General features: G+C 41.0%; 1 protein-coding gene across 2 annotated transcripts in view; it reads left to right on the forward strand.

The window, feature by feature from the left end:
- The window catches only part of Adcy2 (adenylate cyclase 2), a 378,086-nt gene that overhangs the window by 80,907 nt on the left and 271,710 nt on the right, over nt 1–25,469 (forward strand). The gene's annotated exons all lie outside the window — the stretch shown is intronic.

The following is a 25,469-nucleotide window of genomic DNA, read 5'->3' on the forward strand; positions in this document are numbered from 1 at the left end:
TATTTGCAGCCACTTAAGATGGTACGTAATGAGTGCCTACTGTTGGCAATTTGGATCTCAGCTTCAAAACTTCTTTGGTGAGACTTCTTGGTTATCAAATATCTAATGGTCAGTGCTAAAAATATACATACAAGTAATATTATATGGACCAAACATATTATATTTATGTACTTTGATAATATACATGTATATACACATACACACAAATATACATATGTAACAACAATTAAAGAATAAGAGGCCATGAATTTGAAAAAGAGAAAGAGGAGTAAATAGGATGGTTTGGTGGGAGGAAATGGAAGGGGAAATTAGGTAATTATATTAATCTCAAAATTAAATGTACATAATTAAAAACAAAACCCTTATTTGAAGTGACTAAAAAGAAGGCAAAAAGTTAATTGTCTTGACCTGTTCTTTTGATGTTCCCTTCCTGTATAAGCTTTCTTCACTATCATAGCAGTTTACAAATGTGATAGAAATCCTTACTGTTTGTGACTCTATACAGATGATATGGAAATTTAAACAAAATGGATGGCATTTTTAATAGAATATACATTACTTAAAGGAATTAAGGAAACAGAAATAGCAAATAACTATTTTAGAAACCTAGAAAGAAGAAACTTTTCTTCTTTTCAAAATACATTTTAAATTAGAACTCATACAATTTTAAGTTAGAACTCATCACTTTTCTTTCTCCACGCTTTCCCAGATACAGTCCATACAACCCTCCCACGCCCCTCCACTCAAACTGATAGCCTCTTTTTCTCTTGTTATTATGGTTACATAGCCTCTTCTATGTGGTTATCCAGTACAAAGGGTTCAGTCCTGAAATTATGTACATACAAGCAACAAAAATGGACTCAGCAGGCTGTATCTATACATTTGTGCATACACACACACAAATACACACACACACACACACACACACACACACACACACACACACACACGCATGTAACAATGATAAGGGAACTTATTTAAAAGGACCTTAGGATCAAAGAGTTTGCTCTGGTTCTGTGTACTTTCTGTTGTGTGTATTAAGAAATAAGGAGAGGAAAATCTCTTCAACAGAATTTCTTGATTCTGACACCATCCTAATATTTCAACTAGATAAAAACAATGCAGCAGAACTACCCCTGACCCCTGACCCCACTTGTATATGACAAATGTAGCAATGGTGACACATACCTCGTTCCTGTTACCTCCCTAACTGTAATAGAAGTTCTTTGTGTGTGCTGCTCCTTGGTAGGATCAGTGCCTGGTAGAAAATAGCCACTTGGTGGATTGATGGGGTAGATAAATAAGTCTGCACCAAAACTATGAGGTGGATACCGCCAGTGTTTCCAAATGGGAAAGGGATGGGGAAAATGATGTAATTATAATCTCAAAAGAAAAAAAAAAGGAATGTGTAATAGGCCTATAGAGATTAAAACATTTTTCCGGAAACTATGTAGAATATGTTCTGGGCTGGAAAAAAAGTTCAACAGCTGAAAATAGAATATCGTTACATTCTTTAAAAATCTTATATCTCAAAGGGTAAAATTAAAAGGTTATTTTGATATAGACCCTCAAATTAATTCCTGTAATTTAAGTCCAATTCCTAAGGGTGAACTCCTAGCAAATAATTGTTTAAGACCTTCCCATTTTATAAAAAATGTAGTGTATGAGTTAGCTGTGTTATAAAAATAACTACTTCCAAATTGGAATTCTCATTAAAATGAAGATCAAAAAATAATGTGAGCCATCAGCTTGTTAGATTTTGTTGTATTCCGCTAACTGATTGAGCCATAGGAATAAATGAGTATTTATAGGGAAGAGCATATGAAAGAGGCATCTTTAATTGTGGCTATTATACTTGACCTAGAAATATAATAATGGCCAGGTTCTTTAGCCTGTGTAAAATTTAATATTTAATCTCTCAATTGAGAATATTAATATAATGTACATTATATATTTGTTAAAGTAGATTAGATAATGCACATGAGCTGCCTCTGTTAGAGTAGTGGACAGTGAGTACACACTTAATAAGTAATACCTTCCTGAAAACAAAGAAGCTCTTATGAAAACATTAGAATTAATAGAGAGACTCCATGAATCAGTGTGCTGAGAGCTGATATGAACTGACTTCAGTATACAAGCTAGAAGGAAACAAGATTTTTCCACAATAATATATCCAGGAGTAAAGAAAATAGAGCAAAAAGGATTCAAAGTTGCTTGGAAATAAGATGGTTAGCAAAGGAGTTTCGTAAGAGGAAATACTGATATTAAGGTGATAGAACATACTCTAACATATGGACATTCAACATTCTTTGACAGTATTTCAAATTTTCTATCTATAATTTCTACATTGAGTGCTTTATTAATCAAAGTGAATATATAAGTATGGGGAGATTATTATGTGAAGCAGATCCACACACAACTACTATATATACATATGAAAGTTCAAATGATGAGGTTAAGCTTCCAGAGTAAAAGTAGGCAGATGACCAGACAGAAATAGTTGGATGTATATCTATTTGGGAATGAAGACAAGATATTACAGTTTCTGGTGTTAACATTCCTGCTTGGGTGGCCTCATAATCTCAGTATATCTCCCCTGAAAGATGCATTCATGTCCTTAAGGAGAACAAATGAAACTGTGTAGCCATCCCAGAAACATGGCAGAGAGAAACTAATAAATGTTGATGTTGTTTGGGGTGAGAAATAAACTTTTATATACAAACTACTAACAGAGCCAAACTTGGAGTCAAATCTGAATAGCATCAGGGAACTACTGCATAGAACAGAGGACAGAGGATGGCCATCAAGGGATGGACCATCCTAAGTGATACAGCTGCGTCACTGAGGAAGATGGGGTTGAAGGGATGCAAGAGTCCTGTGACAAAGAGTCTTCTGGACATGGAGCGGCCATTGCACTAATGGACTTGCTACAGCCATGGTGAGCTTCACAAGACTGAGCACATCAACATTTCATGATGGATGGGGCTTGGGGGGGGGGTGATATAAGGCCCCACATCTTCCCTAAAGACTGTGGTTAGTTAATGGTTGCTAGGGCAGGGAGTTCAGTTTTATTAAGTGATGTAGCCATTGGGTAAGTTGCATTGCTCAAGTAAGTACCCTTCCCCGTCACACACACACACACACACACAATGCTGGGGCAAGCCACTCTAATTAAAATCAGGGAGTCACACAAAAAGAAGACAAAGTAGGGGTGGGAGGACTTGAGAAGGGTCTCAGCAGAAAAAGGAGGGGGATAAAAAAGGCGGTGAGGGTGACATGATTAAAATTTATTATGTAGTATATGAAACTGTCAGAGAATATATGTACATACACATATATACATACATATATAATATACATATATACATACATATATACATGCATACACACACACACACACACACACACACACACACACACACACACACACATATATATATAACTTTCAGAGAGGAAGAGAAAAACAATCTGAACGGGAAAATCCGTAAACATCATATGTCAGAACAATGACTTGTAGTGAATTTACAGGAAGTGACTGAGCAGTTCCAGGATGGAGGTGTTCAGCATTGATGCCTGGCAAGGGAGAACAACAGAGAGGAGAGCAAACTCACTAAATGCATAATGCCAAAAAGAATGAAAATGGAAATTAGTCACACTGAAACAAAACAACAACAACAAAAAAAAAAATCAAGACTCACTCTGCATCTTCCCAAGAAGCCATTGATTGCACATGTGTGTGCTGCACCCTGTTGGACTTAGAGAGCGCCTCATTCATGCATACATAGGCTTGCGTTGTTTCTTCCTGAAATGGACAGAGCTTGGCAGATGTTTGTGCAAAACTCCTGTAAGAGCAAACCAGAAAGAATGAATGGAAAACTGCACAAAACTAATGCAGTGAATGCTTAAGCAAGCTAAAACACAATCTTAAGACACTCTTTCAGATGAATTATGAAAGTGGATATTAGTCAGCTGAGTACACAGCTCCGTTGGAAGACAATTTGTTTTGCAAGAGGCCCATGGGATCCATCCCCAGCAAAGCATAAGATGAGGTATTCAATGTCATCTGTGACTCCACATTGATTTAAAGGCCATCTTGGGCAACACAAAACTGTCATATTGGTGATTTAAAACCTCAGAATAAAAATAGATGAAAAAGTAGAGAAATATGAGTGATATATTGACTAATCTTAGGGAAAATTTGAAGAGAGCTACAAAGGTACATAAGACAGAATGCACCTCACAGAGATGTGATGAAAGACACTGAGGACTCAACATTAGCCACAAGAACCAAGGTAATGAGGTTAAATGGATTGGAGACACACACACACACACACACACACACACACACGTACACATTTCATTATACTGCTTTTATTTTTATGGATTTATATATCTGTTGAAACATATTCCCAAAAATAATGAAACAGTCCTAACATTTAAAAATGCAATATGAGAATTTTGGAGAAAACCAATTAAGCCTTTAATCTATACATCTAAGTTCCCATTGAGTATCTGAGGAAATTGGCCTGAAGTATCTATGCCAAGACATTTCTAATTACTAGGATGTTAAAAATAAGAAAAGTCTTCAGAGATTTAATAAAAAGTAACTCATTAATTATGTAGGAAATGAAATAGGATTGACAACAGTCTCCCATGCAAGGGCTATTTTGCATGATCTCGTAATTTCATATTTAGCCAGACTGTTTCCAAGAATCAAGAATTCAAGGATGTCATACTTACATAAGCACCCTAGCAGTCTTCACAGTGGCTCTTTAAGGAGTTTGAAGAGATAACTTATTCTTGAAAGTACTCAAGATCCCGTTTGCACTGGTAAATAACAACAAAAAAAAGATGAGCAAACAAAAATGAAAAGCAACAATAACAACAAAACTAAACCAAACGATGTCTTTCTTGCAATGATCCCTTTAATTTTGAATTTGTCTTACATTTTCACTAGAACCTACTTCAAAAACACCATACTGAAGAACAAGATTTTTTTCCAGGAGATGACAGAAAACTTAGAACTAGCGCAGAATCTATTGCATCTTGGAGAGTGCTCGGGAAGTCTGGAAGCACAGTGAAGCCACAGTGCTTCCCAGGCCATCATTAATTTTTAAACAATAATGAAGAATGTGATAAACTTCTGAACTTTATAACTATCTATACCTCTGAGTAAAATTAACCTTGACCAATGTGGTAAAACAGTACCTCCAAGTCTTATATGCCCTGACAAAATAATAAAACTTAAAAAAATGGAAGCCACATTGAAAAGGATATGAAGCAAATCAAGAGAATATATAATACATTTTATAATATAAATTGGTTCAACTGCTTAGAAAATGTGTGAGTGTCTACCACAGTTCAGCACACGCAGAGCTTCCTCGTCAGAGGTTGTCAGCCTCTTGGCAAGCTATATTATATATGCAAGAGCATCCTCAGCAACATTTAAAATAGCCTCTCAAGTCTGTCGACTACTTATAGGGTCACTAGAGGAGCGGCTGCACACATTGTGTACATTCACAAAAACTGGGCGGCAATGCAAAAGAGGAAACACATAGACAGGAAAACAGCAGATAATAAAGTATCGCGTGTCATGACTTAGTTCACATAAAAATTAAAAGCATGCAAAATCCATCAATGGCATTGAAGTTGGGAGTCAATTTGTGAGATGGTTCATAAGGGCAATCGGCACAGGTTCTGGGATGCCTGGAATATTTTACTGGTTGGTTTGATTGTAACCGCATTTGCTTTTCCTGTGCATTAGAAAAAGGTTTTGCACCTTTTTCTAATGCTATTGATCTTTCTCATGGAGGCCATAGCTTGGAAGAAAATAGAGAGGGGAGGGAAGGTGAGCTTTAATGGCTGTGTAGGTAGTGAGCAGAGGGCAGAAGCTATAAATCAAAGATGGGAATCAGTTAGAGCATGCCCACTACAGAAGGAACAAGAACACTAAATGTGCGTGTATATGTGATATCAGTATAGTCAGTGTTGCCACTAAACCAAAAATACAGAAGCATAAATCTTTTTAAATGCAAAGAAACATAACACGAAAGTAAAGGCAACTTTCCACAAGATAAAACAGAGACATAAACACAATCTGACATGCCTGGTAAAACCATTGTGCAGTGTTTGATAAACTGTAATCTTTTAGTCACATCAGTAGACCATTCAGTGGGTAAAATGCTCACTGTACAGGAACACAGACTGGAGTCTCATCCCCAGAAGTTATGACTGGACATGGTGGAGACAGAGGCAGGGGGTTCCAGGAGACTTGTGGGCCTGCCAGTCCAGCAAAATCGGGGAGCCTAAGAGATTCATAAAAAATAAGATGGGGAGTGATTGAAAGAGGTTCGGGTATCAGTCTCTGGTTTCAGCTCACACCTGCACATGCATACACACACATGCACACACAAACACACACATGTACACACACAAATACATATTTGTCCATATAAATATATGAAGTAGATATGAATGGACCTCATCTATTCATAAAAGATAAGAACTCTTTCTACTGGATCACAAAAGAAAACCCAGCCTTGATTTTTTTTTTTTACAAGAGGTAAAAATAAGGTATTTAAAAGACTGGAAGAGCAGACACTGTCAATTTTATTTGGGTGCTGTATCCCTCTGACATGGCTGTCACTGTGAGATGCTATTTGGTTTTCTTTATTTCTGAGCACTCACTTCCACCATGAAGAAAATCAATTCTGAGAGAATTTGCACACCAAGCAAGGTAGGGTTGGATTGTAATCTGCAGCACAAAGGGCCAGTTCATAAATCTGCACAACTATATACACGTATCCATAGGTAAGTAAGGGGGAAACGGTCAGATCTTGCCTGCAGTAGGATTCTGGATGGCTTATGTAGATCTCTATTCTTATGAAAGCAGAGCTGGTTTCCATTCCTTCCATGTCCTGCACAAACATCCTCCTGCTGAGGACTGCAGAGTTGAAATCAAGAAAAGAGGAGGTTGGAGGAGCATCCTGGCTGATGGGACCCCTTCACCAAGGTCCTAACAGCAGCATAGGTCACTCTGACAGCTCCTGCTGTGATAGGAGCTGACAGGATCCCTCTTCCTCGGGCCTTCTCTTCCCCAAGGAGCAACATCATGAGGAATGCAGGAGACAAATTTCAGTGAAAGGACATCCTAGAAAAATGCGCTATTGATGTTCCTCAAATTGTCAAGATCAAAGACAAGTTAAGCTGGAGGCCCTAAGGATGTTTGAGGACTGAACAGCATTCTCTGACAGAAAGGGATGCCAGGTGAGAAGGAGCTCTGAGTGACGCATGAGCATTAATTAGTGGTGACATATCAACTCTGGCTCATCAAGCATGGCAGGTGCACCTGCTAGTGTAAAATGCTAACAGAATGGGGGCGATGGGTGTGTGCATCTGTGTTACCTTCGCTTTTTATTCTGTAAATAGAAAGATGATTTTAAAAATACATGATTAAAAAATACTTGCTTAAAATTTTTTTTAAAGGAAATGAAGCAGAGCTTCCTTAGTTCAACACAAATGTTAAAAATGAAAGGGTGTTATCCTATCAGAAAATGTAGAAAACCCTGTGGAAATGTGGTTGAAGTACACCCTTTCCTCTCCAAGTTGCTTTTGGTCATGGTGTTTTATCACAGCAATAGTAACCCTAAGTAAGACACCTACTTTTATGAGTAGAGAGGATAAGGTGTTATAAGAAGATATGGACTAATAAGGACAAGGTAAGGCTCCAAACATAGTAAGCCAATGAGTAAGTCCATAAGGAAAACTAAAGATAATAAATCTAAGCCAAGTCATCAATGATGTTAGCCTTAGAGTTACATATTAAGTGACATCCATTAATAGAGATGGTGTGTTCATTGGAAATGAAATGAAAATGTGTTCATTTGAAGTAAAATGATACTTTGAAATAATGGTCACACTTAACACTCAGCTCCTGGTTTTTAAATATTCTTTCCCTTGATGAAATGAGGGTCCCTGGGGAACTCTTAGTCCTAATTCACAGGTGGAAAAAAGGCTAGTTTGAAAATTATTTGCATGTACTTAGTGGGTAAATGAAGTGTGTTTAGACTCTGAGTTCATCAAGACATATACAGGTCAGAATGATGCTACAGGGTTTAGGAAATTTTACCCAATATATGTTCTTTCAGATGGCTTCCTACATCTTTTTTCTAAAAAATAATGATTACATTTAAATCCCCCCAACATTAATGATCTACATTTCTTTCCCTTCCTAGACTTTCTGTTGAGTTTTATTGCATGATATTCAGTGTTTCTGTTACCATCTGCTTCCAAACAGGAAGGAAGGGGGGAACACAGGCCAGCAGCAGACTGGCTGGTCCCACCTGTATCTGTCAATCTCCATCAAAGTGACACAGCCTTAAAGGAGCAGGGGGATTTCCAACCCCAACATGGAAGATGAGTGTTGTTCCTCAACAGAAGAAATTATTTCATTAGGATGTTGATACTTTGCTATTAAAATTGTTGATATTTTTAACCAACAACTTAAAGTTACATTTTTTAAAATAGTATTATAGGGTTTGGGAAGAAATTAAATTGTTTTGATAGAGAATAAAAGGATAAAGAAAGTTTTTTCCCTTCAAAATCTTAGTAGCTAGTGAGAGAACTAGAAGAATGAAATTATGTAAGAGACACACTTTCTTTACCAAAAAAAAAGTGAGATTTGACCCCCCTTACCAAAAAATTAAATAACTTCAACTCCTCTATAGAAAGAAAGCAGTATAGGGAAAGGTGAGTATGAGCCTGGAGAGAGAAGAGATTTTAATTCCATGCTGAACTTAAGCCTGGTTTGGCTAGAAATAAAGGCCCCGACAAGCTGGAAACCATAGTGCTGTGGTAAATTGGCTTATTTCTCTTGCTTTCAGGATCAAGTTCTCCCCACCATAGGAAGGTTCACAGAAGAGGGCCACATCATACTCACCACACTCATGAACCTAAAAATTCAAGGTTCACACTAAATGGTGTCAACAGTCTGCATTATGGATCCCTCAACTGGGCTAGGTCATCCTCCATCGTGGCGGATGGACCTGGGAAGGGAGTCACCACAGCAGGAGTGATAAGGCTGAAGGGAAAAGTCAAAAGCTGTTCTCTAGTCCCAGTGTGTAGATGGGACCGCAGACATTCTTTTGGTTAGCTGTCAATAGTAGAGAAAAGGAGGAAAGGAATCTCTGCCCAGGACCACAGACCTAGGAAGAAATTCAGCAGAGACCTCTCTCTGCAGAACCTCACTGTGCTGTTTGCTTAGTAACAGCCTCTCATCTGAGAGCCCATCTTCTGCAGAAAGCCAGTCGTGAGCCTGGGTATCAGCGCCTGCTATGGACGTTCTTGTCAGCCAGTAGGAATCAAGTCTTTGAAGGCCTGGAACAAGGACCTGTTGTCCCCCACGGCCTTTCTCACGTTCCCATAGAGACCCAGGGTAGATGGCCGGACACTTGCTGCCTCCGCCCTCAGACTCGTGCAGCGCTCTTTGCAGCCCCCTGACTGACAGCATGATCCTGAGGGACAAGGGGGTCAGATAGAAAGGGTCCAGCTTGAGGATAGGAAGAGACCTAGGTTGGCCATTGTCCTGGTTGGTTTTTTTGTGAGCTTAACACAAGCCAGACTCACCTGGAAAGATGACCCTCGGTTGAGAAAATGCCTCCATCAGATCGGCCACTAGGCAAGCCTGTGTGCTGCCTTCCTGATTATGATTGATCTGAGAAAGCCCAGCCCACTAGGGGTGGTGCCACTACTGTGAGGTTGAGCAAGCTGGAAAGCAATGTTTCTCCACAGCCTTTGCTCAGTTCCTGCCTTCAGGTTCCCACCTTAGGTTTCTGCCCCGACTTCCTTCAATGTTGGAGTGTGAGCTATGAGGTGATATAAACCCTTTCCTCTCCAAGTTGCTTTTGGTCATGGTCCTTATTGTAGCAACAGAAAGCAAAGGAAGACAGAGATTCAATGTGTACTCAGTAGAGACCCTGTTGTGAAATTTTCTGCTCTGAGGCTTTATAGCTGAGACTACCCCTGTGGCATGATTTACCCATAGATTTATCTAGCAGACTATTAGAAGTTTTTTGGTAAGTATAAATGGCCCTGGCTCTAGTGCACTTTTACCAATGTGATGGTTGACACAGTTAAAATAACCCAGTACTTGGAATCCGGAGAAGCAAAGACGGTTTTCATGAAAAATGGATTCTATCTACATCATCCTATTTCCCCGGGATATTCTCTTTGTGGATATAGCATTTGCATTTTTGAGTTCCTGAGGGCTACCTGGGTAAAGCCAGCAGGTAAAGCTTGGTGGTTGTTACAGCTTCCTGCCTCTCTGGTCCCTTCTGGGTCAGAAGCCATTTAGAAGTGAGGTGTTTTTCTCATTGCTCCTTTATCATCCAGCATGAGGGAAGTCAGGCATAGAGAAAGTGACTTATTCAATAAAGACACCTGATGCTCCTTGGACCACGTCTTTCCAGACAGCACTTACGTTTTCTTTCCCTCTGTATTCATGATAGTGTTACAGACACTTTCCTTGCCCTTTAGCTCTGCTCTCAAGATTTTAAAAATTCTGAAAAGTGTGCAGTGAGTTATGTCATGAAATACTTAGCAATTAAAATGCATCACCACAACAGATGCACACATAAAAGTTTGTAAGTGGTAACAAGAAAGCAACCTCTGGACATCCTTTGCTTCTGCTCATTATTTCTGATAATTATTAATACACATGGACTTTTAGATAAGACAGCCTGAGCCTAAAATCCTGTCACTTCAGTGACCTGTTAGGCTCATGGTCAGACTGAGCTCACAGGCAAGAGTTGAGACTCAGGGCGCTAATCCCCCCAAAGTGCTTAATCTCCAGGTTCAGTTTCTTTATGTAGCAAATACCAGAACTCTGGACTCTCACAGTTAGCTGTTTACATGGATGCTTAGTAACATTCAGAGGAAGGAGGCGTGCTGAGAGCCTGTGGTGGGGTGGGGAATGTTTCCACAGTCCAGGATCTGCTCGTCAACTGAGGGCACCACACACTCCAGGAGGAGGCTACCTGCTCAGTGAACCAAGAAAGCAAGCCTAATCTTAAAGACAGAATGTTATTTAACTGATTCTTTTTTTTTTTTAAGTCAAGGATGGAGATGACAGTGCACAGGGGGAAACATGGTTTTTGAAAGAGCCATAGGCTTGCAGTGTCCTGTGCCTCCTCTTCAGTGCTGATGGGGCCTTCCTTACCACCCCCGCAAGTACAGGTGCCATTTGCATTGTGCTCGTGATAAAAGGGAAAGATTATTTCATTTCCATTAATGTGATCATCTCAACTCACCCTGTTCTCACTAGATGTTTTCCCTAACTCCTGGGACCCAGTGGAGTGCCAAATGTATGTGGAAGTGTGGTGTGTCAGGGCCACTTCTTAAGGGAAGCCATTTGTTCATTACATAACGAAGTTGAAATAACATATGAGCCATAAAAATAAACAGAAGGCCCAGTATCAAACTTTATAGGCTCTAAAGTTGAATTATTTCTTTACTGAACCCTTTTTAATACCTATATTTTCAAAGAAATGGAATTGCCAAAATTTTGAGTGTGAAATCTTTCTATTTTGTTAAGCCCATACTGCTCTAGAACAAATTGCCTATGCAAACATGAATTGATATGCACTTATTAATATTTAGCTAATAATATGGATTATTTATCCAGAAATAAATGTGGTGTTTTCTGTTCCTAAAAGTGAATATAAGTTAGTGCGAACTCTGTGGAAGTGTGTCATTTGTTATGTGTTTTCATGCTACTGATCTTCATTTCTTTAAATGACATGTTACGTGTCATAACAATGACTTAGACCTCAAACTCAATGCATAAAGTAATAAGTAGGATGCTCCCAACCTATGTGAGTTGTGGGCTTTGGTCTAAACATGAGGGTTGTTGGTAGTGTGTGGGGTGATAGCCAGATTCCTTGGTATGAGGTGCCTGCTCTGAAGGCTGCCAGTTGTCCTAAGAAGAGAGAACAGGAGTCTGGGCACCTCCACACAATGCTGATTGGTCAGATCCCAGTGCTGTGTAGGAAACAACTGTGTCATTCAAGAAAGCGTTGCCCAGTCAATGCTAAAATAATCTGTCTTACAGCTCAAAGATGTGTGTTCTGTCTGCTGAGATTTTCCTTGTTTGGCATAAAGGAAAAAGCAAACCAAGGCATGCAGAGCTTGGTGGGTCTCTCTGGAGAGATCCCACTGTGGAATGTGCCGTGCTGGCCTCTGCTAATTTATGAGATGCTGGATATATAGTTTGAACTGGAATCCCAAAACAATATTTGTTTTTAGATGAATAATTCACTCATTTTCCCAGCATGATTTTTCTCATCTGAAGCACTGGCCTTTCAGATTAAGTAAATATAGTGTTTCAAAAGAATATAGACATGAATATTCATAAGAACCAAAACAGTGAATATAAATAAAAGCCTTTTTGCATAACATTTTTATATTTCATTTTGCAAGTGAGTTACTTTTTCCTCTTTACTTCTTACATGGTATTTTTCAGAGTAATTTCCCAGGGCAGAGTTTCTTCCACAAAGCCCAGGTATCATGAGATTGTGCTCATCTCTTTGTCAAATCATTTCAAACAGTGACATTTTCCTAAACATCCATAGAGCAGATAACACTGCTATGCGACACTACCAATTAGCGGCAGATTCAGCCCAGCTTGGTGCCAAGGACTCAATACAGTGTTTGTCTGAACAAGTGGAAGAATGTCCAACAACAAGGAAAAATAAAATACGATTACATATCCTGAAAGTATAAAGCTAGTTCATCCACACAAAATATGCAAACAATTCCTCGGCGTTTTCATGGATTGGCCACGATTTCAAATTTAAAAACCTTCATAGTTGCAGATGGTGTATTGTTATATACGAGGCGCAGGAACAGCTACAGTTTTTTACTGCGGTTCCCTCGTGGGTGAAGGTGAAACAGTGAGACCGAGAGCTTCAGTGACCATTGCTACTGTGCTAGTCAGTTTACTGATGAGGGCAGAGGCTCCTCCAAGCAGCCCTGTCGGTGACTTCTGAGCCTTCAGGGCTCGAGCTGCATTGCGGCCCTTTGGTCGGAAGGGCTGCCTCTGCTGCCTTTGAACCCTGGGCCCGTAATAGTAATAGTGAATTCATGTCCGAGCATTAATGACAGGAAAGCTAACGCAATCACAACAGAAATGGTTGAATTTAGGGCACAGCACACCTGCTGTGTGGTTACCACATGCCATCCTAGAGGCTGCGGTTCTGCATGGGAAACTCTGGTCCGTGCTGCCTTGGTGCATACACAGTGAGGACCAGGGAGGGGGTGAAGGGTGAAATGCAGCTACATTTTCTACAAAAATTTAAGATCAGAAAATAGCAAGTCATCTACTAGATGAAAAAAATTAAATCATTAAAATAATAGATAAAAGTAAATTAAAAGTGGAGGCTGGAGAGATGGTTCAGTGATTAAGAATGCTGTCTGCCGGGTGGTGGTGGCGCACGCCTTCAATCCCAGAACTCGGGAGGCAGAGGCAGGCGGATCTCTATGAGTTCGAGGCCAGCCTGGACTACCAAGTGGGTTCCAGGAAAAGGCGCAAAGCTACACAGAGAAACCCTGTCTCGAAAAAAAAAAAATGCTGTCTGCTCTTCCAGAGGACTAGGGTTCAGTTTTTGATGCACACATGATAGCTAAGAGCCATCTAGAACCCTAGTCCTAGAGCTTATGTCTTCTTTTGGCCTCTGTGGACACTGCACATATATGATGCACAGACATTCATGTAGGCAAAACACCCATACACATAGAATGAATGAATAAATAAATATCCCTAAAGCAAATATTGTTTTTCTCTTAATCATGCAACTAGACAAAGTAAGGCATAGGCATTTTCTAATAAATAGTATTTCCTGGACTCTGGTTTTGGCCCGTGTCCCACCCAGACCTACCCCTCTCTGAAGGCTCAAATGCCAAGAGGGCTGGAGGAAATGCTAATGGAATCCTCCTGGAGCCCCAGTTCCCTCCTATTCCACGACTTCTACTCAAATTGCACCAGAGAAAGTCATGTGACCAGGTCTAAAGCCAACACAGAGGGTCTATCCTCCAGTGGTGAAGCCAGGGCTGGGGAAGAAGACAGACGGAGGCCAGAGAGTACACTCTGCCTCATCTTCCATTGAGAACCTGAGGAAAATTCAAGGAAAGTGGTCTTGTGTTCATAAAGGATTATAGTCCAAAGCGAGTCTTTAAGGATCTGAATAGATATTTTAGGAAATGACCTTAGGATGGGGAAAGGATGTGCACTTTCCAGATGAGGAACAGAACACTTTAACAGTGTTTAAACACTTTAGCAGTGAGGGTGGACACGGTGGCCTGATTTCAGACAAAGACAGTCATTGGTTAATTGTCTGTGGAAAGTCTTCAGATCTCTGCTTCTCCAGGCCGGCTTCCGCAGACCCGACATTCGTCATGTTTGTGCCCAGGTGTAAGGAGACATAGGGAAGGCACCTTAGTCGCTAGTGAATTTGCTGCACAAACATGGGGACCCCATCATGAGCGTCAAATGACAACCCTGGTGTGGCAGCACACGCCTGTACCCTCAGCTTCCACCAGGGAGATGGAGGCAGGAGGATTGCTGAGGCCTGCTGGCTGGTTCACCTCGCCAAACGAATATGCTCCAGGCTCAGTGCGAGACCTCACTCAAAATATAAAGTGGAGAGCGATGGAGGAAGGTGCTCCGGGCATGGGCCTCTGGCTTCCACATGCATTCACATGCATATGCCTATGTACCAACACAGGTAAAATCCATAAACATGTAGACACACTCTCATACACAAGCAAAGAAAAATAAAAGAAATAAAGTGACAGAAGGAGTTATGGAAAATAAATGGACTGATTTAGAACTTGGCGTTCACTGAGATGGTTCATGGGTCTTAAGATACCGGGAGAAGGAGAATTTGTCTCTCCCAGGGATGAGGCCCTTGGTTGGCAATCCAGTGAAGTGTGGTCAGTCTTGAAACCACATGCACACCGCCACCAAAAAGGGACTCAGTGATATATATGTATGTGTGTGTGCATGTGCGTGTATATATATATATGCTATAGATAATGATTATCAGCTTGAGAGTAGGGGGTGGGAGCTTGCAGGAAAAAAGGGGAGGGAAAATATGATATAATTCTATTTTAATTAAAACTATTTAAAAAATTTTAAAAAGTCTGTGTAATATATATGTATGCATATGTATGGTATTATACATATAAATGGTAATATACATATATATGTATAATATGTACACATGTAAAATATACATATATACTTATATATGTGTGTATGTATAAGTAATATATATAAGTAATATACATACACACATATATATTTATGGTAAGACCAAATTGGGGAAATCACTGCAGGCCAGATTAGCATCTTAATTATGTAAATTTTGAGGACCAGCCTTCCCTTCTACCCTCCTTAAAAGGGGCAGTAGTGGAAGCTGAGCACTGAACTATTTGCAGTGTATGGGTTTATTTGGAAACTGTATCAAGTGAAACCCTTTTGAGAATCAAAAGATCAGGAACATTGTATCATGCGAGGTGTCAGTGGGAATTCTGCTCATCAGCTTGGAGAGGAATTCCTTTCAGCTCCTGGTTTCCGAGGTTCCCATCTATGGTCATTGGTCTTCCTTCACCTGTGGGGAAGCAGCACCTTTTGGAGGGGGCTGGGAGATGGGGCAGGTGTGTACCCTACAGTGGCAGAGAAGCAAAGAGACAGGGAAGGATCTAGTGTCCCAAAATTCCTTCCAGTGGCACAGTCCAGGAACATAACTTCCTTCAACTCAGCCCCAACCACCGAAATTCCCAACACCTCTCAGCAGTGACACGGGCTTTGGATGAAGTCTTTAAATGAGGGATGTTCACACACCAGACTATAGTACCTTCGTGGATGATGGAATGTCTTATGGGGTTTAACGTTAATGTAAATACAGCAGAGGAAAGTGTGAATGTGGGGTTTGGGGTGTAGGTCAGTGGTTGAATGCTTCTCTAGCCCAAGATTTGATCCCAGCACTGAAAATAACATAGAAAATGTGAATGGTGAAAGCAGGACAGAGACAGCACACTGAGGTGGGTAACCAGACCCAAGCAAGGCTGCCTCTCCTGCTCTTCTATTTTATTAAGCTTTTAAAAAATTCATGATCTACTTCATACCTGTTTCAAATTAAAAGGGCACAGAGAAGTTACATTGTTTTACATCCGATCCCATCATCAGTCTCTCTAATACTGCATACCATTTTAAAGAGAATGATGAAGGCCACCCTGTGATTCATGGTTTCATCATTACCATTTCAGAGACCAAGATATCTGTCAAGGAGGATAATGTGTTCATTTGATTCATAATATAACATTTAAAGTAATGTTTTCAAGTCCTAGCAGGTTGGTGTTCCAAAGTCTTGGTTGAAGGTATGGAAGAAATAGATCTTCTTGTATTAATTATATGTTCATCAATTTGTCTTAGGTATGTTTTGTATTGCTATTATAAGGGAGGTTTGCATACATTAATGTAACTGTAGTGAGCATGGGGATTACTGAAAAATTAAAATAGAATGATCTATAATTCAACAATCCCATGCTTGTGTAGACACAAAGAACAAGAAGCCGGGATCTGAAGAGATGTCTAGCCTCCCCCTTTCAGGCTGATGACTAAGGTGGATCAACTTGAACTTCCATCAGTAATGGAGTAGATTAAGAATATGCCAGTTAAAAAGAAAAAAGACCTGGCTGTGATGGTTCATGCCTATAATTCTAGCACTCAGGAAGCTGAGTCAGAAGGGTTGTCTAGTATTAAGGCCATCCTATAGTATGTAGTGAGTTATAAGCCAGCCTGAGCGACAGAAGGAGATTTGGTCTTAAAAGAAAAATGTGATACATTGGAGTAACAGCTTAGAAAAGAAGAAAGCCCTATCATTTGGGACAAGGCAGATGAGTGTTGGGAATGTTATGTGAAGGGAAATTAGTCAGGCGTAGAAAGGGAAGTACTGGCTGTTCTCATATGCATGACCTGAACAGCTAAACCCCTCCAAGTAAAGAGTTACCAGTGCAGAAGACACGACGCGCCGTGTGAGAAGGTGGCGCCTCATAGCACCCTCCCTCTGCCTTGGCATCTCCTCACCCCCTCTTCCACAGGGTCCCCTGAGCTTTGAGGATAGAGTGTGTGTGACAGGTGTTACGTTGAGGGCTGGACGCTCCTCCCCTGTCCCATAGTCTCTTCACTTCAGCCAGCTGTGAGTCTCCGTACTAACTGCAAATGGAATCTCCTCTAACGAGGGCTGTGGTGTTCCTGTAGGTATAAAGACAAATATTTAAAAGGTGGTTTGACATGACAGACATTTAGCCAAATGATTGAAGTAGGTGCTCCTCTAGGGCCTATGACTTCTCCAGCTGTGGGTTCTGGGTCAGGCATGCAGTATCAGGCATGGGTTTCCCCTCAGAAGGCAGGCCTTAAATCCAGTCAGAATAGAAACCACATATTTTCCTTCGGGGCCTCAAGTGAGTGATGGATTAAGCCCTTAACAGTGTCAGAAGTGGCATGACTGCAGGATGGTAAAAGATAGGAAGTGGGCTTTACTGAAACAAGTGGGTCGTTGAGGGATGCTCTTGGGTCTAGGGGGCGGCCTGAGCCCTCCTGTTGTTCCACCCCCACACTCTCTATTCCTTGCAGCTGTGATGTAACTACCCTGCTCCCACCACAATGGACTGATGCCCTTGGAGCCGCAATGTAGAATCCCTTCCTCCCTCAAGTTGCCTATGTCAAATATTTGATCATAGACATGATAGAATTAACACAGCTGTCCTGTCTCTGGCTTTAATAGAAATCATCATAACATTTCATAATTGCTGTGCTAATTTACATTCCCAGCAATCATATATGGTGTTTTCTTCTCCTTCATCCTGGAGGGTGCTTGCTGCCTTCTGTCTTTTGATCATAGCTATGAGATATAAGATAGTGTCTCCATGCACTCTTTATTTTTATTTTCCTCAGGATCAGTGAGGTTGAACTTTTTCTGTACCTCTATTGGCCATTTGTATATCTTGGTTTGAATAATTCTACCTTTACTTTGAGGGAAATTTGCTATTTTTTTATTTGTAGTAGAATTTTCAACAGCAATGAGATACAGTGTTATAAATTCATACTTAGAATGGTATAATTCTATAGTTTGGATTCAAAGTTTGTTTCTTTAAAATAGGAAATGGAGATTTGGAGAGATAGCTCAACAGTTAAGAGCACTGACTGCTTTTGCGGAGAATGTCTTTGATGCCCAGCATCCACATGGTAGTTTGAGACCATCCATAATTCTAATTCCAGGGAATCTGTCTTAGTTACTTTTCTATAGCTGTGATAACACAGGATGACCAAGACAATGGAAGGAAAGTGTTTATTTGGGGTTTACTGTTTCAGAGGGTGAATCCGTAATCATCAGATCAAGGAGTATGGTAGGTAGCAGGCAACCAACTATGGCATTGGAGCAGCAGCTGAGAGCTCACATCTCAGTTCACAACTGGGAGGGAGAGAGAGCTAACTCAGAATGGTATGGGCTTTGGAAATCTCAAAGCCCACCCCCAGTGACACACCTTCTCCAACAAGACCACACCTCCTAATCCTTCCCAAACAGTTCCACCAACTGAGGACCAAGAGTACAAATTTATGAGCCTGTGGGGGCCATTCTCATTCAAACCACTGTTGCAGAATATTTTAAGATGCGTTACTTTGTTTATGCTATGGATCGTTTATTTAATGATGCAGAGATCTGTTGCATTCTTTTATGTTGCATTTGTTTAATTTTATGAAACTGGATTACTTTGTCTGTCTAAAACACCTGATGGTCTAATAAAGAACTGAACAGCCAATAGCAAGACAGGAGAAAGGATAGGTGGGGCTGGCAGTCAGAGAGAGTAAATAAGAGGAGAGATCTGGGAAGAGAGGAGATCTAGGATTGAGAGAAGGAGAGGAGGAGGAGCACTCCAGGGGCCAGCCACCTAGTCACAGCCACACAGCCACACGTGGAGTAAGTAAAGAAAAGATAAACAGAAATAGAAAAAGGTAAAGGCCCAGAGGCAAAAGGTAGATGGGATAACTTAAGAAAAGCTGGCTAGAAATAAGACAAGCTAAGACTGGGCATTTATAAGGAAGAATAAGCCTCTGTGTGATTTATTAGGGAGCTGAGTGGTAGACCCCCAAAGAGAAAAAGAGCCAAAAGAGTGAAAAAAACCAACAACTACAAACCACCATAGGATCCAATGCCATTTTCTGGTCTCTGATGGCACCAGATATGCATATGGTATATATATACAGAGAGAGAACACTTACATGCATAAAATTCATTAATAAATCTAAAAACAAATTAAGAAACCAAAATACTATGGTATTTCTAATGTCTCAGAGAATATCTGAATAAATTATAATTTCAGTAATTCTGTTTCTGGTTATAAGAAAATCAAAATTGGATTTTCCCCTATAACTTTATTCACATAACAGAAATATAAACCAATCTCTGGTGGTATTTCCTTGAGAACCCCATTGTATTCACAACTGTTCTGAACTATCATGCGGACTAGTGGGTTCACACAACACAGAAGAGCAGAGCTTCAAAAGAGTTGAGGTATGATTTGATTTTTTAGAAACCTCCATTTTTCCCAGATAATATGGAAGTGTTGTGAAGCTTTTTTCACATCATGGATTTCTGATAGAATATTAAGCCATATGCTATAATCTGCAGGCTTTGCAGCAGAGGCCGACCAGCCATGTCACCTTGTGTGTTAGTCATTGTTCCATGACTGTATCAAAATATCCGAGGCAAATCAACTTTGAAGGTAGAATATCTGATTTTCCCTCTTGGTTTCCAAGGTTCAGTCCATGGTCAATTGTTTCCATTGTTTGGGACCTTATGGGAAAGTGAACATCCTGGCAACTGGGAGAACAGGTAGAGGGGGCTGCTCCCCTAATAGCTGACAAGCAGAGAGAGAAGGGAACTGGGGTCCACAGATACCCTCTTAGAACACGCCTCCCAGTGAACTGCAAACAAGACTAGATCCTAATTGTTCATCTCTGAACTTATGATCGGTCATGATCCAGCCATTGACTAAGGCCCACCACAGGATATTGACACCTGGGAGTCAAATCTCATAATACAATTTTTATGGGTTATTGCATTTCTAAGCCTCATCAACTTGGCTTCTTAAATGTAAATAATCTTGATATTGTAGACACTTGGCTTCAGTGCCTGATTTGGGGATGGAAGAGGAATTTGAAATCTAAATACTGGTCTATTCTATAGCACAAATTGATACCATGGGTTGAGTTGTGTCCCCCAAAGTTCCTACCATCAGTATCTATGACTCTCACCTGTTTGTAAAGCTAGTCTTTGCACATATAACCAAGTTGAGAGCTCACCCTGGAGCTAGGGTATATCCTAAAATCCAGCAGTTGGTGGTGTCCTTAGCAAATGTTGGCAAAGATGCATAGAGAAGATGTCAGGTGAAGGTACCCACAGATAGCAGGAGAGTTACCCTGGAATGGTGCCACCAGGATTGGAGCCACATGTCTTCTAGCACGTGGATGCCCAGGTTGCCTGGTGCTGTGAGAATCAGAAGAGCAAATATTCAGTAGCTTCTTCCATAGTCCCCCAGGAAGAACCCAGCCCTGCTGGCACCTGCATGTAAAATTTTTCATTTTTCAACAATGAGAGTGACTTTTTTGTTGACATTCTTTGTCACTGAACATGTGGTAATTTGTGATGACATATATCAGAAGCTGATACACTTAGCATATGACATAAAATAAATTAATAAATGGTTATTAATAAAAAGTAAGTGGTTAAGCCAGTGATGCTCCCAAGTCTAGATCTCTCCAGACTTGCAACAGTCAGTCTTAATCCACAGAAGGAAGAGTTAACCCATTCTGTACATATAGACACAGTGGCATCCCTAACCCATCATTTCATTGCACAGTTCTGATCTTGATTGACATTTCAAACCTTCAGCTCAGGGTCTCCTAAGCACTAGGAGACTTTACACCATGAGGCAGATTCTTGCTTCTTGCAAACTGGGCAAAATCCAGAAGGCCACTGATTTTCAGCTTTGATCATACTGAACTCTTCCAAAGTGGCTTCTTTTTTGTAAACTTGTGTTGTCAGGAGCACAAAGCATTGGGCAGAATGAGCCTGACTCTCCTCACTGGTGTGCCATGCAAGCAAAAAGCAGATTGAAAGTGACCAGCATCTTTGAGCCTGACTTCTGGCAATCCAAAAGTTCATGAGCAACCCAAGGAACCTCAGCTGCCAGGATTATTGCCCAAAGTCTAGGGCACTCCTTCCCTTCTTGACTTCAGTCTTGGGAAGTCTTTTGTGTAGGATTGAGAAGCTGCAGGGATTGGGTGGGAGAGAAAATGCCATGCTAGCAGCCTGAATTCCCTTTGAGCAGGGCTTGCTCCTTGATTAGTATCTGCTGCTGCCTGCCATGGGCATCTGGCCAGTGTCTGCCAAATAGAGAGTTGAGGTTTTTTTCATGTAATTGATCCATTAAATAGAAAAATGTGAATTCAGAAATCAACATGTTGATAGTTAATGGTGAGGCCAATTAGACCAAAGAGAACAGTGAGATGTTTTAGAGATGTATTCTGAGTTGATGTTCCTGGGCAGATGATCTTGTGTCACACTGGCATGTATAATAGACTTTTTGTGAGGACAACAATTTATGTAGCAACTACCATGTCAGGTACAGCCCTTGGTACTGTGGGTTTGGCCCTGAGTAAACCAAGCCTTTGCTCTTAAAGGGTCATTATCCTTCACTATGTGGGACATCATTAATAGATAAACATGATAAGTAAAGTTGGTGAAGAGGACTAGAGTTATGGAAAGCAAGAACTTGTTATGTCATGCAGAGACCGGAGGAGGACATCATCCAAGGAAGAAAAGCTTTAGGTGTTTACAGTCAGAAGCACAGACCTTGCAGTATTATTTGGATAAGAGAAAACTAGAATGTTGAATCAAGGTAGATCAGGGAACACATATTAAAGTCAGCTCATGGGCATTGGTCTTGCTAGGGAAGATAAGCACTAGGGGAAAGTATACTATAAATGGCAATGTACTTATTGCTATAGAATGCTTTGAACTAGTAAAAGTAATATATTCACATCTATAGACTTGTGCCACAGGAAGATTTCAGTTTTAAAAATCAAACTAATCAGTAATGTATATAGAGATAACCCACTTTTATAAACATAATATTAACAAGACAGAGTAAGGGATATATGGCCTTGGTACAGGTTGAGATCAGCTGAGCCATGCTTATTGTCTGGGGAGCTCAACACTGCACATGTCTAACAATTGCTTACATAACTGTAGGTCACTATGGTCACCTGAGATCTTCTATCCCTGCTTCCTGACATGTCTCATTCCATGACTGTCAGGGAGAAAAGGGGACATGACAAATTATGCTCTGTGTTTTTTTTTCTATGCAGAGAATCCACACTCATTCCTGATATACTTCAAAGATAGTTGTGGAACCTCCCCTAACTGAGAAGAAATGGTGGTAGTACATTGAACCAGATGTCCAGAAACATGGAATGGAGTGGATACAAACAAGAAAGGATTCACTCTGCTTCCCTTGTTCAGATGGCAGACAAGGGAGAGCGGGTTATATAGACTACATTCTTGCCAAGGGGAAAGGCCCTGAGAGGGTGTCATGGATATAAGGACAGAACAATAGACAGACACCAGAAATGTCATGTGGGGGAAGTCCAAAGCCAGAAGACAGCATAGCTAAGTATAAGCTTTGGTGGTGTATGCCTGAGTGATTGGAGACGGGGCCGTCACCAGACAAGTGAGTTGACTGCAAGCAGAATGAGTCAGTGAGTACAGAGAAAAGCTCTGAAGTCTAGAAAGTTGTGGAGCTTAAGGGTCAAGAAGATGTGTAGGAAGACGTGTGTGTCTTGCAGAGGTTCTATTGACGTGAGCATGACCACTGCAGATACTGTACTTCTGGTGTTTCCAGCAGTCCCCAGAACAATGGTCTCGCCTTTATGTTCAGTCTCTTGTCACACACAGAGACAAGAGTACAGCTCCAAGGAATCTTATGTCCCCATGGTAACATGGAAACCCTAGAGATTTCAAGAGAAGTTTCTGGAGCATTTTACCCACATGTTCTTTAGATGTGCCAGATCCATTTAAGTTTTACATATGGTGCTCGCTGACGATGGGTTAGAAAATAAACCTCACAATATGAGAACTTTTGGGGATTAATAAGATGTAAGGACAATTCCTCCAGAAGACTTGAACTTAATTCATCAGCCAAGATCATACTGGTGGATTCTGCACGCACAGGCATCTCTGCCGGAGCTCTTGAAGCACCTTCACTGGAAAACCAGGCTTCATTTGGTGCAATTGCTTCACCTCGTCTTTGTAAAAGCAGTTGTGCTAGGTTAGCCCTCAGCAAATGCTGACTAAGGTTGTTAGTGAACTGGAAAGATGGCGATCGGTTCCCTGACACTTTCTGCACATTCTGTCATCAAGAAGATGTCATGAGGGAGCTAATCCCTCTCCGTCTGGGCAGGTCATTGCCCACTCCATGAGATGCTCCTGAAAGCAGTGCCGGGTCTCCTCCACACTCTGCATCTTCATATGTACATTACCTAAGATCAAGTGTCTGCCTTGGTTTCTCGTTCCCTGTACAGAAGAGGAAAGCCAGAATGTGTGTCATGCTGACTACTAATGCTTTGCTGAAAAACATCTCCATAGTCTTTTATTTTGAAGAGGCAAAAGAAAAAAATATTTGCTAGAAAAAGTATTGCTATGTTAATCTGCTCACCCACATTTTTTATCCTGACAGCCCATATAAATATAGCTTGAAGGGGAGGAAGCGGGGGCTTGAAGCAGATGGCCCACACTAAACTCGGGCTTCCTGAGGACTTCTGGTCACTTTGCCCACCCACGGTGGCTTTCTCCTTGGCTGTCATTCCATGATAACAGAACTCGCAGCAAATAGAGAAGATGATTTAGAGGCCATTTCATTGTCTCCTCAGAGTGGGGCTGGGTGGGAAGGGTGGCCCTTCTCTCAGCCGTGAAGACAGCTGGCATGCATGACAGACTCATCCCCTCGGTTGTAACGGCTCAGAGCCATGATTGAGACACCTCTCCTCCCTCTCCAGGAGCTTCTGCATGTCTGTGGAATGAATGGGCGCCCCGCTTAGAATGCCCTGAAGAGCATGAAAGGATGTGCTTTAGGAATTCATGTTTATTTTTAGGCTGTAAACCTCTCCTCTTCTGTGTGTTCTTTCAACTGTGACAGTAATACAAAGACAGTGGATAAGGTGCCATCCTGGAGCCATGGCGTGGAGATACACAAGGCCTTTAAGTTATAACTGTGGGGCAGAATGGGCAAGAACCGGCACTCTCTGGGCTGCACTGTCTTTGAGTCTGTAAGGAGCAGAACCTCAGAACCCGGTGCTCATGTCACTTGGGAACCCAGGAAAGCTGTGGTGATCTGTCCGTGTCCATCCAGCTGCCTGGGCCTCTGTGTCCTCTTCAGATGGCACTGGATGCTGCAGTCATATGCCACTCTGTCCCCGGAGGTCCGTGACTTCAGGTTCCCTGGCTGCAGTTATCACCCGCTTACTCTCTCTGATATTCTTCCATCTCTGGCTCTTTTGCGATAAAAATGTTCCGGTTTTATTACCTAGCAAGCATTTTGATTCCCATCCTAAAATTCCTCTAAGTGGTTTCATATCGATTGTCATTAAAAAGGTCAAATTCATGAAATATAAGTTAGCCATTTTAAAATGAAGAATGTGGGAGCATTTGGTACATTCCCAGTATCGGGCACTAAACATCTCTGTCCAATGCAAAACATTTTTCTCTCACCCCCAAGGAAGTCTGTACTTGTTAGGCCGACACTACACTTCTCCCATCCCACAGGCCTGCTCACGGACCTTGCCAACTGGATTATCAACATCTGTTTCCTATCTCATGGATTTATTTATTTTTTTGCATAGTTTATATAAATGAAGTCATGCGATACAGAGCCTTTGAGGTTCATCCGTACTGTACCATGTGTCAAGACTTGAATCCATGTTATTCCTGAATCACATTCTGGTGCATGGGTATGACGGGTGATATCCATCCGTTGATGGATATCCATCTTTGGATTGATATGCAAATTCTGTGATAAATATGTGTGTGCATCTATTTCCCTGAGTAATTGTTTTCAGTGCACCAGGGAGTGAAACTGGGATCAGACGGTCATTCTATATTTAACCACCTTGCCGGAAGTGCTAACGTGTTCCACAGCAGCTGGACCACCTGCATCCATGCCCTGTGTGTCTACCTTTGCTAACTGCAAAGCGATGATGCCAAACCCCAGTGATGCCAGACTGACTTTGCTCTCTCACACAAGTGCCCCTTAACTCAGTCTCATGTCTGCAGTAGTTTGTTTACTAAAAGTTG

Source organism: Peromyscus maniculatus, chromosome 15 (genome assembly GCF_049852395.1).
Source record: "Peromyscus maniculatus bairdii isolate BWxNUB_F1_BW_parent chromosome 15, HU_Pman_BW_mat_3.1, whole genome shotgun sequence".
Classification (NCBI taxonomy): Eukaryota; Metazoa; Chordata; class Mammalia; order Rodentia; family Cricetidae; genus Peromyscus; species Peromyscus maniculatus.